Source organism: Elaeis guineensis, chromosome 6 (assembly GCF_000442705.2).
Source record: "Elaeis guineensis isolate ETL-2024a chromosome 6, EG11, whole genome shotgun sequence".
NCBI classification, from domain to species: domain Eukaryota; kingdom Viridiplantae; phylum Streptophyta; class Magnoliopsida; order Arecales; family Arecaceae; genus Elaeis; species Elaeis guineensis.
Window position 1 is genome coordinate 4,864,516 of NC_025998.2, and position 13,469 is coordinate 4,877,984.

The 13,469-nt window shown below is 36.2% G+C and overlaps 1 non-coding gene across 1 annotated transcript; it reads left to right on the forward strand.

The window, feature by feature from the left end:
• The first annotated feature begins 10,995 nt into the window (after positions 1–10,995).
• On the forward strand, positions 10,996–11,080 carry LOC140858994 (small nucleolar RNA U54). Its single transcript, XR_012142395.1, has one exon. It is a non-coding gene; the product is annotated as a small nucleolar RNA U54 (small nucleolar RNA).
• The last annotated feature ends 2,389 nt before the right edge of the window (positions 11,081–13,469 follow it).

A 13,469-nucleotide genomic window follows, 5' to 3' on the forward strand; every position in this document is an offset into this window, starting at 1 on the left:
CTCAGAGTTTGTAATACATCCTCAAATGTTCTTCATGCTCGAGTGAGCTTTTCGAGTAAATAAAATATCATCAATAAATACAACTACAAATCGATCCAAGTATGATGCAAACACTCGATTCATAAGATCCATAAAGGCTGCCGGTGCATTGGTCAGACCAAATGGCATGACCAAAAACTCATAATGCCCATATCTAGTCCGAAAGGCTGTTTTTGATATGTCTCCAGGCTGTATCTTCAACTGATGGTAGCCAGAACGAAGATCAATTTTTGAGAAGACCTGAGCCCCTTGCAACTGATCAAACAATCATCGATTCGTGGTAAAGGATATTTGTTTCGCACTGTTACCTTGTTTAATTCTCGATAGTCTATGCAAAGCCGAAGGCTACCATCTTTCTTCTTCAAAAAGTACTGGAGCTCCCCAAGGTGACACACTAGGTCTAATGAATCCTTTGTCCAACAACTCTTGTAATTGCTTTTGTAATTCCTTCAATTCTGCTGGAGCCATTCGATAAGGGGCTTTAGAAACTGAACTCGTACCAGGAATCAAGTCAATAGAAAATTCAATCTCTCGATCAGGAGGTAGTCCAGGCAGGTCATCTGAAAAAACATCAGAAAATTCTTTCACAATAGGGATATCCTCTAACTTGAGTTTCATTCTGAGTTTCTAATACAGTGGCTAGAAATCCTTCACATCCTTTTCTAAGAAATTTCTGAGCATGAATAGCTGAGATGAACTTCTGGTGAAAGAAGGGTTTAGTACTCTTAAAACTAAACTCTGACTGATCTGGAATTTGAAACATTATTGTCTTTTGGAAGCAGTCAACTGTAGCATGATATGCTGCTAACCAATCCATCCCCAAGATTAGATCAAAGTCCTTCATCTCTAAGACTAATAAGTCTGCTTTCATCTCCCTATCCTCAATACTTAGTACACAATCTTTGCAAATTGAATTAACCAAGATCACCTCTCCACTTGGTGCAGACACAGAGATTATTTTCTAAAGGTGTAGGAGACATCTCATTGTCTTCTTAATAAAACTAGTTGCTATAAAAGAGTGGGTAGCTCCAGGATCAAATAGAGCATAGACATTGTTGGATGCAATTTTAATCATACCTGTCAGATATTCATTTATCATTCAGGCTATATGTCCTTATATATCTAAGCATATAATATTCATGACATATATATAAAAGAACTTTTAGGAGATCGATTCAGTACCTGTCACCACTGAGTTAGAAGCATTAGCATCCTGTTGTGTAAGTGCATAGACTCGTCCTTGGGTCTTTGATTTTTGTTGTCCCGCATCTTGTCTTTGTACATCTTGGGGTGCTCGATTTGCGGGGTATTCTGAAATTTTGAGGCATCTCTGTCTCTGTGATTCTCCTCCATTGCGGCATACAACTGCTTTGTGGCCATCTCGTCCACATTTGTAACATTGTCCCCCGGCCATGTCAATCTCGTTAAGATGGGATCCTCCACATCTATAACAAATAAGCTCCCTGAGATTGACTTTTACCTTCACGGCAGTCTGGCTTGATTTTGGGGTCTTTGGTTTGAAGGCTCTGCTACTTTTGACCTTGAGAATCAATTACTCGACCCTTTTCTTCAAAACTTTCTCTCTTGCTACTGAGCATCATTGAGTCCTTTTTCTATTATTAAGCATTTGTTTACGACTTCTTTATAAGTGGGCAGCTCAAAGACAGTCACAACTGTTGGATTCTATCCTTAATCCATTCTCAAATTTTCTGGCTCAACATTTTCCTCAGCTATCAATGCAGGGGCATATCTTGACAATTCTTCAAATTTGGTGCATATTGAGCAACTGTCATGTGGCCCTGAACCAGTCGATCAAACTCTCGAAATTTTCTGGAGTCGGATACTCTGGGGAAAATACTTCTCATAGAAAACTTTTCTAAATTCTTCCATGTAAAAGGTACATCATTTGGCCCTAGCTTTCCAATTTCATCTCCCACCAATCGGCTGCTCACCTGTAACATTAACGTGGCAAAAGTGACCTTGTCTTCAGCGGACATTCAAAGCATGGGAAAAACTTTCTCTATTGCTTTTAGCCAGCTTTCAGCTTCCATAGGATCTGAGGTCCCTGAGAATGCCGGTGGTGCATATTTTTTGAAGTCTAAAAATTGATTGACGTTCATACTGATTTCAGCTCCTTGTTGCTGCTGGGACTGTCGCTCCTGAAATATTTGTTGTATGATCTGCTGTTGTTGTCCCTGTTGCACCTCATATCCTCCTCATATTTCCCTCTGCAGCCACTTGTTGTTGAACCCAGTACTTGCATTAACTGAGCTGCAGTAATTTGTTCCCCAGGTTGAATTTCAGTTCTCCTGGATTTCTTCCCGGGAGTGACCTCAGCAGGCTCAGTAGGATGTTTCTTGTTGTGGTGCTTCATCATCCGATGAGGGTTGGAGCATTTTCTTGTTGTGTAGCTGGCTCCCAAGCACTAGAGCCATCCGCAAAACGAGTAGGTCTCGATTTCGCCCACGCTCAGTCCTCTTGCCATGACAACCTACACAGTTTCACTTTAGTCAAGATTTAAGAATAATATTTCATATTAGTCAATTTCCATCTAAAATCTACCCATATACTCTCTCTCTAAAATAAACCTTAGGATTCCTAAACCTAGGCTCTGATACCACTCTGTCACGCCCAAACCCAGCACCTGAGTTGGGCACATGACACGGCCACAAACCCTAGAGCAAGCACCCTAGGATCATGTAAGGCTAAAATTTAACACTTCAAAATTTTAAATAACCAATTAATACCAAATCAATCAACCGATGTCACAATTAAATCGAATGCAAACTTGTTCAATACAATTATTCAAATGTTCTTTGGCATCAGAGAATTTAAACTAACTAAATTACTAAAGGCTTCAGTTCTCATTTGCTCTCGCCCAAACCATCCAATCTAAGCATCCTGTGAGTCTAAAAAAAATAAGAAGAAATATGAGCTTCTCCAGCTCAGTAAGAATCACTGCACATGTACATCAAGCCAGTAAATAGAATTAATATTTCTAAAACCAATGCAATTGAGAAACTTCTAGGTATACAATAACTGGAATAATGTCACAAATATGCATATGTATCATCATACATCATCAGGTGAAATCTTCATTCATTGTTGAATTTCATATTAAATATTGTATCTTCTCACATTTTCGATCTGTCAATTTTTATCCCTTTTTGGCTTTGGACTATACCTCAATCTCTTTCCAATCCAATTATTCTTTCATAAAAGCCTTTCAAGGCTGTCCCAGGATGAGCTCCTGGCCGGCTGTCCCACGTACGAAAGCCCGTGAGAGGCTGTCCCAGGCATAAGCTCCTGCGGGCTGTCCCAGGCATGAGCTCCTGGCCGGCTGATCCACCTGTAAGCCAGTGGGGGCTGTCCCAGGCATAAGCTCCTGGCCGGCTGATTCATATGTCGAGGTTAGTCCAAAACATACCCTTTTCATTCAATTCTGAATTTTATCGAATTATTTCAAATTACAGAATGAATAAGTTGATAAATCATGTCCATAAGATTCATACCATCAATCATAAAAATTCTTTCATAATATACTCATATAAAAAAAATATTCATATAACCATATCTCAATGTCTCAAGCATAAAAATTCATCGATTATAATTTCAATATTGCAAATTCAACATATAAAACTAACAAATAAATAACATAAATTTAGCGATGATCATGTACAGGATTCTTACCTCGATAATGAGAATTCAAATTCACAGTCTTAATCAGAAAATCAACCCTACTCGTGTCCCCTGTCGTTGGACTGTTCTCCTATCAAACAAAATAAATTAATTTAACCAAATAAATTTTCTATATATATTGAGGTTATCTAACTCATACCCATGTCCCCCCTTTTATATATATATTATATATTTTTATTTTATTCATTATTTTTATTTATTTAATATATATACATATGTATATATTATATATATTTTTATTTTTTCATTATTATTTATTTAATATATATATATGTATATATGTATATATATATATATTATTATTATTTTTTTTTTATTTGGAGAAGAGAGAAGAGGCTTCTTCTTCTTCTCTCCCCCTGTTCGAAAACAGGAACCGAGCCCTTCCGGCCACCTTCCCCGGCACTTCCGGCCACCTTCCCCGACAGCGTCCCGACGCCGGCGATGTTATCATGTCGGCGGCAGTGCCACCCTCGATGCCGGCGGTAGAGAAGGAAGAAAAAGAATCACACGAACAGGGTATCCCTGTTTGAGCCCGAACCGGCACCTCGCCGGCTTCCGAACACCCCATGGCCGGAGAGACTAAATCGAAAGGAAGGAGGAAGGAACATACCTTGTTCCGGCAAAAACAGCTCCGGCGACCCCTTTTTCTTTCGATCAACCACCATGAAAATCTTTGAGAAAAAATCCCTCAAATCCCTTGATTTACTTCGAAATTTTTGTTGTAATTTTCTAAGAGAGGATGAGGGATCTTATAGTGGAAGTTTTCTACCCTAGCCGGCTCTTTGAGTCCGATTTTGCCGGAATCGTGAAGGAAGAAGACTCCGGCTAGGAGTCTTCCTCCTTCTCTGTTTTTTTTTTTTTTTTTTTTTTTTTTTTGTGCTGTTGGGCCGTCTGGACTACAGGCCCAAGTAACTGGGCTGCTACAACTTGACCAATGATCTATAACTAACTTATATTTTATAATAAATAAATTTAAAAATATTTTTTGATTAGTTTTATAGGTAAAATATGTATATAATATTTCATGCTCACATTGGATAGTTGTTAGATAGAACATTTTGGGATATTTTCACATTCTAAATTTTTACTAGCATACTCCCTCCTCAACGTTTGGTTTCATATGAAGAGAGAAAAAAAAAAGAAAAATATATGCTAGTAAAAATTACGAGTGGGGATAAGCAGCAAATGGGTTGCATCAAATTGATCCCAACTCAATTTTCATGTATAAGATTTGAACCCAAACCTAATTTAATAGATGATCGGATCCAATTGGTTGGAGTAATGGAAAATACCTTTATCCCAACAAGTTATTTTGGTTGGATTACGTCAAGTTGGACCCAATCCAAAATATTCAGATCCAGATCGAATCCAGATCTATATTTGTTTATTAACAAGGTATTATAAAGAAAAAATTGTCCTTATTCATGAATATAATTTGTCAAAAAATTATTTACTAGCATGGTCAAAATTTCAGGAATAAATATTTATTTAGAACAATAATTTTTTTTCAAATGTTGGTAATCTTGACAATTGGTTTTTCTTGATATAGTTAAATTAGTTGAGTACTTTTATCTTTATAGAAAAAAAAAGGGAAAATGATTTGGAATATTTTTTTTTGGGTTTATTCGGATTTGGTAACTAACAGAAAGATCAGGTCAAGATCTACGAAATCTAAACAACATCTGAAATATAGAATGGATGTCATATCTAAACTTAACGCAGCTTCACGGTTCTTCAAAAATGGATTGGATCAAGTTAGATCTAAATAGATTAAGTTTGGCCACAAATCAACCCAAGCTATCTGCAATCTTAACAATAAGTAAAATCCTGAATATGCTTGGCCTATAATAATATACAAGTAAACTAGATCTTTAATATGCTTAATTATAAATAAGAGGACCAAAATTTCAAAAATCATCTGCATCTTCGAGGGACTCTATGCATTTTTTCCATTTTATTTTTTACTTGACTAACCCCAAAAAAACATTTCATATGACTAACTAAACAAAGGATAGATAGAAATTAAAAACTACCCTGCACTCTAAGGAAATTTTAAGTATATAGATCAGTCTGATTTGGATATTATATTTGCAAAATTTTGAATCGGAATAAAGTGAAAATCATGCAAGTGTATATTTGATCTTATATCGACCATGCACTATATGATCTTTGGGTATCTAAATAAGATCAAAAATTTATATATATTTTTTGACTGATTTTTTAGATAAGATTTTGAATTATAATAAATGATATCCGAAGAGTCGCATTCATGGCTCATATGGACTATAAGATATTATGGGATAACTCTTTTGATGTTGCTAATATTAGATTTGAACTCTTAATCCAGTGAATATAAAATGAAAGAATTATGGAGATCTGTATGAATATATTAATTTTCATATAAGTTATGTATTGGACAGCTTTGGATATCTATGTGAGTCAAAAGAATCTAAATGTATATATATGTCAGCTAATTGGAATGGGATGGAGCAGGTGGAGCATCTCCCTCCTTTCTGTCAAAAAAAAAAAAAAAAAATTAATTAATATTTGTAAATTTGATCCCTCTCAGCGCATGGCAAATTGGAGGGAAGATTGTGGGATGTAATCAGGGACGGTGATGTTAATAAAGAATTTTGTTTCTCAAAAAATAAAACAAAGCCCCCGTCCTAAAAATTTGGGGTGCCCTTTTTGCCCTGGAACTTTGCAGCGAGTTCTTTGTTTTCCCAGCGAGCGGAGAGGGAGGGAGGAAAGAACGGAAGAAAGGCTTCGCAGCAGCAGCAAGAGGAAATAATGGTAAGGAGAGGAGAGAGATGCGGCCGATATTGATGAAGGGGCACGAGCGGCCCTTGACGTTCTTGAAGTACGACCGGAGGGGGAGCTGCTCTTCTCGTGCGCCAAGAACTACAACCACCTGGTTCGCCGATGACTGCGGTCACCTCGGCACCTATCGCGGCACAACGGCGGCGCCATCTGGGCGACGTCTCCCGCAACTATTTCTATAACCCTCTATTCCCTTTTCCTCTTTCGTGCGATTTTATTCGGTCTTTTCTATCGCCTTGTTTGGTTTGCATCGGTGTGTCTGCTAGAAAGTTAGGTTTTTGCAGGCTCCTTGTATTCTATGATTTTTTTTCGCAATTTTTCCTATTTTTCTCGCTATTTTTTTTTGTTTATTTTTCTTCATTGATTTCGATATTATTGTTGCAGGCAATTGCATATTCATGTTGAAAAACTAGGAGCCTATTTTTATAAAAGTCTTTTTTGATGTTTTTCTTCTTCTTGTTTTGCGAATTCCGACTTTGGTTTCGGTATACTCTATGATCATATTGACCTATCTCGAGGATTCTAATTAAATGTACAACCTATCTGTATTTTTATCAATCTGCTTATAGGATTTAGAGTATCACTGATCGGGTTATTCTGCAACAAAACTGAAATCTGTATCTGAAGCTGACCCTAGCGAATACTATTTGATGTGATTGTGGAGTATAGAGGCCATAATAGGAAGGCTAGAAGGCAGATGAGATTCGTCATTGGCAGTGGGTTGATCATGTATTTTTAGCAATTAGAATTGGTCCGGTAGCAGATTAATTTGATTTTATCTGCCCGTAATTTCCAGCAGGGAAAGGCTTAAATATGGGTTTTCATTTACCTAGAAAACTTGACCTTAAAACACTTGTAAGGTGGTGTGAAATGGCTTGGGAAGGCTGAAGTAGAAGGAGAGTGAAAATAGGGTGTCTTAGGCACTTGTGGAGTTAGAATATCTCGACTTCTGAAAGGTGCAGCCAGTATCATTTGTGGCCCGTTTTTTAAATTTTTCTCCAGTATATATTTGAATTATTTTGCTTATTGTCTGATTTTGTTGTAGTTTTCAGTATTTTTATCTAATGCAATAGGTGGTGATTGGAGGTGGTCAGGATGCATCACATGTCACAGCAACTGATCATCGTGCTGGAAAGTTTGAGGCTCAATTTGTTCACAAGGTGATCTTTCTTCGTTTTATGTCAATAGTGTGAAGTTTAGAATTTTAAATTAGAAATCATATGCTTATGCTGCATTTTCCTGCTTGCCAAACGGGTTCTTCAAGAAGAGATTGGGGTATGAAAGGCATTTTGGACAAATAAATGCTCTAGCATTCAATCCTGAAGAAGGTTCTCTTTCTGCCCATCCTTTAGTTTATGTCTTTGTAGCTATAATTTTTTAAGTTACTAATTAAAGAAAACAAGTTTCCTGTGCTTATTATACCACTGTTTGTATATACATGTCTTTTCATATTTATAGTGCTTTTAAATTTGTTTTGGCATGCTTAATTGCATTATGAACGTGTCCTGTTGCTTCTGTGCTGCTTTTGGATGGTTTACTTTTATACTTGTTTAATTCTTCCTTTTTTATCATTCTAAAATGTTATTTGTGTGTGTGTGCATGCATGCCTGCATGTTCCGATTTGTGTGTACACTCGCACAAGTTTGGTTTTTAGTCTAATATGAAAGTAGAGGATACAAAAACTGTTCCAATTTTTTTCCCAAAATATTACTTTGTTATCTTTTACTGATTTTCACCTGGTGCCCTGAAGATGAGGTGGCACATTCAGATGTTATGCAATTTCTTTATTTGTTACTGATAATTTAATGTGTTAATTTTTTCCCTGTTATTTCCAGTTCCCTTGTATGGCAATTTTGTGGATAGTATCAGTAAGCCAATTATATTTGGCACTTTATCTGTTTGCAACTTGCGCCATTGTAGCCAAGAAGATTTTGGAGCTACTGCTGAAATTTGTTTTTTTATTTAAAGTTTTACTTCTTCTCCTTTTTTGCTATAATGAACTTTGTGATATTACAGTCATTACCAGACTCCAGATATACTCTTTTTTTGAGAATTACTTACTAGTTTTGGAAAAAGATTCTTGAACTCCTGGTTCTGTGAAAAGATCAAACAGCGGGTATATAACTTGTGAATAATGTAGATTAGCATCGACTAAATGAGGAAGAAGATATCATTATTTCATTTGAGAGTTGCCAGTAAATTTTTACGCTATTTTGAAACTTGAAAAGGTTGTGTTGCAAGTTATCTGTGTTGGGAAATTATATTATGTAAGTCCTTAAGCAGTGAAGATGTTACTCTGATGAGTGATGTTACTTTAAAATGGGTCAAAGTTCAATATTTTTTAAAAAGCCTGATGAATGAGGAACTGCAAAGTTGATGCCATATGGTTGAGATGATGCTTAATCATTACAACTATGGTTACAAGTCTAGTGACTTAATCATGTGTTCTTTGTTGTTTAAGATGTGACTTAGCAAAAGGCTAAGGAGGGACACTTTGATTATGTCTTGCTTTGTAACTCTATGGTCCTGTAACCCCTGTTCTCTGCTAGAATTTATTCCCTAGTTTATAGTTTTGGAAACCCAAGAAGAAAACTGGATTCAAGCATTGATTAATTTAGGAAGGAGTTTCATGATTTTGAGTTGCCAGCAATTGGTTAGCAGGAAAATGGACAAGCTATGGAGTTTGTGTTTCATGACTTCAGAAAAAATGGTGTTTATGGAGTTAATGAAGAGGATGAGTTGGGGAATGTAGTACAGGGTAATAAGACTTTTGCAGAAAGTGACAAGAGAATGATAATTTTGTTTCCTTTGCTGTTATGATAATTTGGGTGGTAGAGCTTTCTATGGGTTGAAGGCTTGTTGGTAATTTTGTTTGAGTATGATATAAGATGGAGGTAAGGTGTGAGATTATACTCTGGTTATCTGTTTTCAGTTCTATTTCCTGATACTGAATTCCTAGTTCGAGTTTTTTCCATTGTTCTCCTGACAATTTTTGTTTTTGTTTTTGTTTTTTTTTTTGTTCTTTAAACATAGAGACTTGTGTAATCAATCTACAGATCAAATTCCATCCAATTCGCTATCTGATCTTGCTAAGTTGTTTTCTACACATCCATTCTATTTTGTTTTGCTTTCTGCTATTGGTTTGTTCAGGCTGAGCCTTGGAGCAATGGTAAGGTTGCTCCATCATGACCAGGAGGTCACAGGTTCAAAATATAAAAATGGCCTCTCCATAAGGGGGTAAGGCTGTGGACATCTAACCTTCCTAGACCCACAATGGCTGGGCCAGCCTTTTTTCTGCTATTGGTTTGTTCAACTCAATGATTGCAGCAAATTGATTTGGCAATATGTACTGTTCTGAGAAAGTTCTGTTTAAGGAGCTGTCAAGTAATTAGTTCTGGTTATGGCTTTTTATCTAATTTTCTTATCTTATGTTGCCTTGCCTTTTTTTTTTTTTAACTTTTATTTTACAAATAGTTTTGTGAAGTCATATGGCGATTTTTTAAAAGAATTTTGAGTTTTAATCTAAAAGGTCATATATGGGGCTACTCAGTTATTTTTAGGAACCAACGGTACAGTCATTCAAGACTATGTTCCTTTTGTTAGTATGCCAAGTTTACAAGGAAGATCTGTTCATTCAGAGATCTTTGCTTCTAATGACATTTTGATTTATGAAGTTTGAAGAACATAGTATAATGATTCTTTCACCTTGATCACTTCTACATGATTATCTTCTTTGCTATAATCTTTGTTTTGCTGGTTTAAATTAATTTTCATCAACTTTCGCCCTGCATATTTTTCTGTATACCTTATTGTTTTCCTTTCCTAGTTGCTGCTGCTTGAAGTTATTAAAATTCATCTAGCACATAGGAACTCCTTGCACTTTAGTGTCCAAAAGTTGTTAAGATGGCTTTCCAGTGTCCCCTCAAATTTTGTTGTCTTTTTCATTCAACTCATGTAGTTCAATTATTTCATTTCCTTTCATTCTCATTTCTTTCCCGGTTCTGATAATGCTTTTTAGGACTTCATGTGCAGGAGATGACCACAGATCATTTTGACCTTCTTATCCTCATACAGTATGATTAAGTGGAAGGGCTTCTTTTGAGTTTTCACATGGGATGGGAAATTAGTTTGTTACTAGCATATTAAGATTTGAGATAAATTATGGAAAACATACGTTGTCAATTTTGTTCCAGTTTGGCTACTTTACGTGGTTTTTTTTCCTTGTTGCCCATTCCATTGTTTGATTATTTGTTTAATGTCTGCCAAATTTTGCCCTTCTTTCCTATAAGTCACAAATTTGTATTAATTAGCTGTTACAACGTGGAATCTTGCAAATTAATCTAGGTTGAATTTTCATGCAATTTATTGCTTTAAATTTGGTTGCACTGTTTCATTTCTAATCCTTCCAATTTTACTCTTTTTATTTCTGGTTCATGCGGCTCAATGATGGCAGCTAATTATCAATATATGCTATTCTGAGAAATTCAATTTTTCAGTGCTGATATTGGAGTATATGAGAGCTGCTGCTGCAAGTTTTTCTTTCTTTAAGTTACTTACATATTTTCTGGTATTTTAGAGGGTTGTTTTTGGGCACATCTTAAATTTTGGTATTAGCATTTTTGGCCTTTAAAGTTGGCTTATGACAGCAATTAGTTTGCTGTAGGAAATTGTAGGAAGCTTTGTGCTTAAAGTTTTGATCTATCATTAAGAAGGGTTTTTTTGGGTTCTTGTGGGATAAGTTCTCTGGAAATTAAGATGCCTGATAGGTTTAACATGCATAATTGCTACCACCTCCAGATGGTTTTCTAAATGTTATCAATTCAACTCTATATTTTCTCCTTTGCATGATTTCTTAACCTCATTACTAGTTTCCTTTTTCCGTTTTATGGCTCGGAGATTCTCATAGTTGATCTGGCTGATCAATTTCTGTGTAATTTATTCTGACCATGTATTGTTTTGCCATTACCTTTCTATTTGTTGAGACTTAGTTATTTATATTATGTTATGTTATTCATTTCTGACCTTACCTATTTACCCTTGAGTAGTCATTACGTGTATTATTGTAATAGGGGTAACTTAGGACTTTCACTTTGTGTTGATTTATAAAACCCTACATTAGATGGCTGGCCTATGCAGCTGATTATCTTTTTCTTTCTTCAATATGGTATCAGAGCGGTTCCCAAACCTAGACGCCTAGATGCGCCTCCTCTCTCCTAGCCACCGCCACCCATCTCTCCTCTTAAACCCTAGATGCCGCCTCCTCCCTCACCTCAAACCTAGATGCCGCCTCATCCCTCCCTAGCCATCTTCCATCTCTTGTCTTCTTCTTCTATACGACCCATGTCTCTACTCTCGGATCTCATCAATCTCAACAACAACAATAACACACTACTCTCGTACTTCTGATCGAGGTCTCAAGTTGCTGCGCCGTTTGCTCAGATCTGTGTCTTTTGGAGTAATCTTGCTTTTGTTCATGAATCCACAGATTTTTTTTTTTTTTTGACCCCAATGGTGTTATGTAGAGTTCCGATGCATTTGCTGTTGGTTCATTGATCTGTAAGTGAGCTATTTTATATGATCTTGTACCCGCACTCTTTGTTTGCTGTGTGCATCCCTGATCTGAACAGTTGTTATGAGTAACATGGCTAAAGACACAAACTACATCGAGTATTGTTCAGACTTCAGACGACTATCCAACAGCAAATATATCTCAAATTACAAACTATTAGAAACTCGCTTAGGATGTCAAATTTTTTTACTCTGATCTAAGGCAGTGGAGAAATTTCTGAGTGCTAAACAAGGTCAACTATATCTATGATGATCCTTCAGACAATACTCACCCAAATTGGAAAAAATGGAAGAAAGAGAATGATCAGGTAATTATCTGGCTTTGGAACAGCATGGAACAGAATATTGCTACTTCATTTATGTTTCATGACACTGCCAAGTGTTTGTGGCAAGATCTGAAGATAACATTTGCTCAGGAAAAGAATCAGTGCAAGATTTTTGATTTGTAGAAAAAGACGTTTAGCAACCTGCAGGGAGATAGATCCTTAACTGACTATTTCAGCAGTGTCAAAAGCATTTACTGATAAACTAAATCTTTATCAGCTCTCTAACCAGCAAAATGGAAGAGCTAAAACAATAGAATCTGAACTGTGTGTCTCCATTTTTCTGCATGGCTGAATCCAGAGTTACATCTACATAGATCAATTTTGATAATTCTTCCATTCCCTCTATGAATGAAGCCTTTGCAAATTACAGCGAGTACCTAAGGATCATCAAGGGAATATCTTCTGTCTTATCCATCCTCATGAGAAAATTCTGCTCTTGCTGGATCGACCTTCTCATTGGGTAGGGTGGCAAAGGCAGAGGCGAGGCAGGTCTGATGGGTCCAATTATGTTTGCTCTCATTGCCATCGACATAACATAAATAATTTAAGTCTCAACACTATTCTCTTTTCATTCTTCTTTAAGTGCTGTCTTTGGAGTACATCAGAACTGCTGTGACTTCTTTCTTCACCTTGTTTCTCTACTTTCTTATGGTGCAAGGAGATTTGTAAATGTCTTGAAATATTGAGATTTGTATTTTTGGACATAAAAAATTGCTTTATGAAAATAATCAGTTCGCTGCATGAAGTAACATTTGAATTATGCTTTAAGTTTGATCCAGTTGTTGAGAAAGTCTTTATTGAGATGTCATGGGATTTACATCAAGGAATGTCAGGGTAGATATGTTAAATGCTTTTTCCAAAACAACAAAACCATGTCTCTAATTGGATTTCTTATTTTTCAGAATCTGATACCTTGCAATTTTCCTATGATACAATGTTATGATCTCATACTCTTTTTTTCCCCTTTTCTTTTGAGCATTTGTCTATTTGTTATAGCATGGAGGCCTTTCGTAGTTG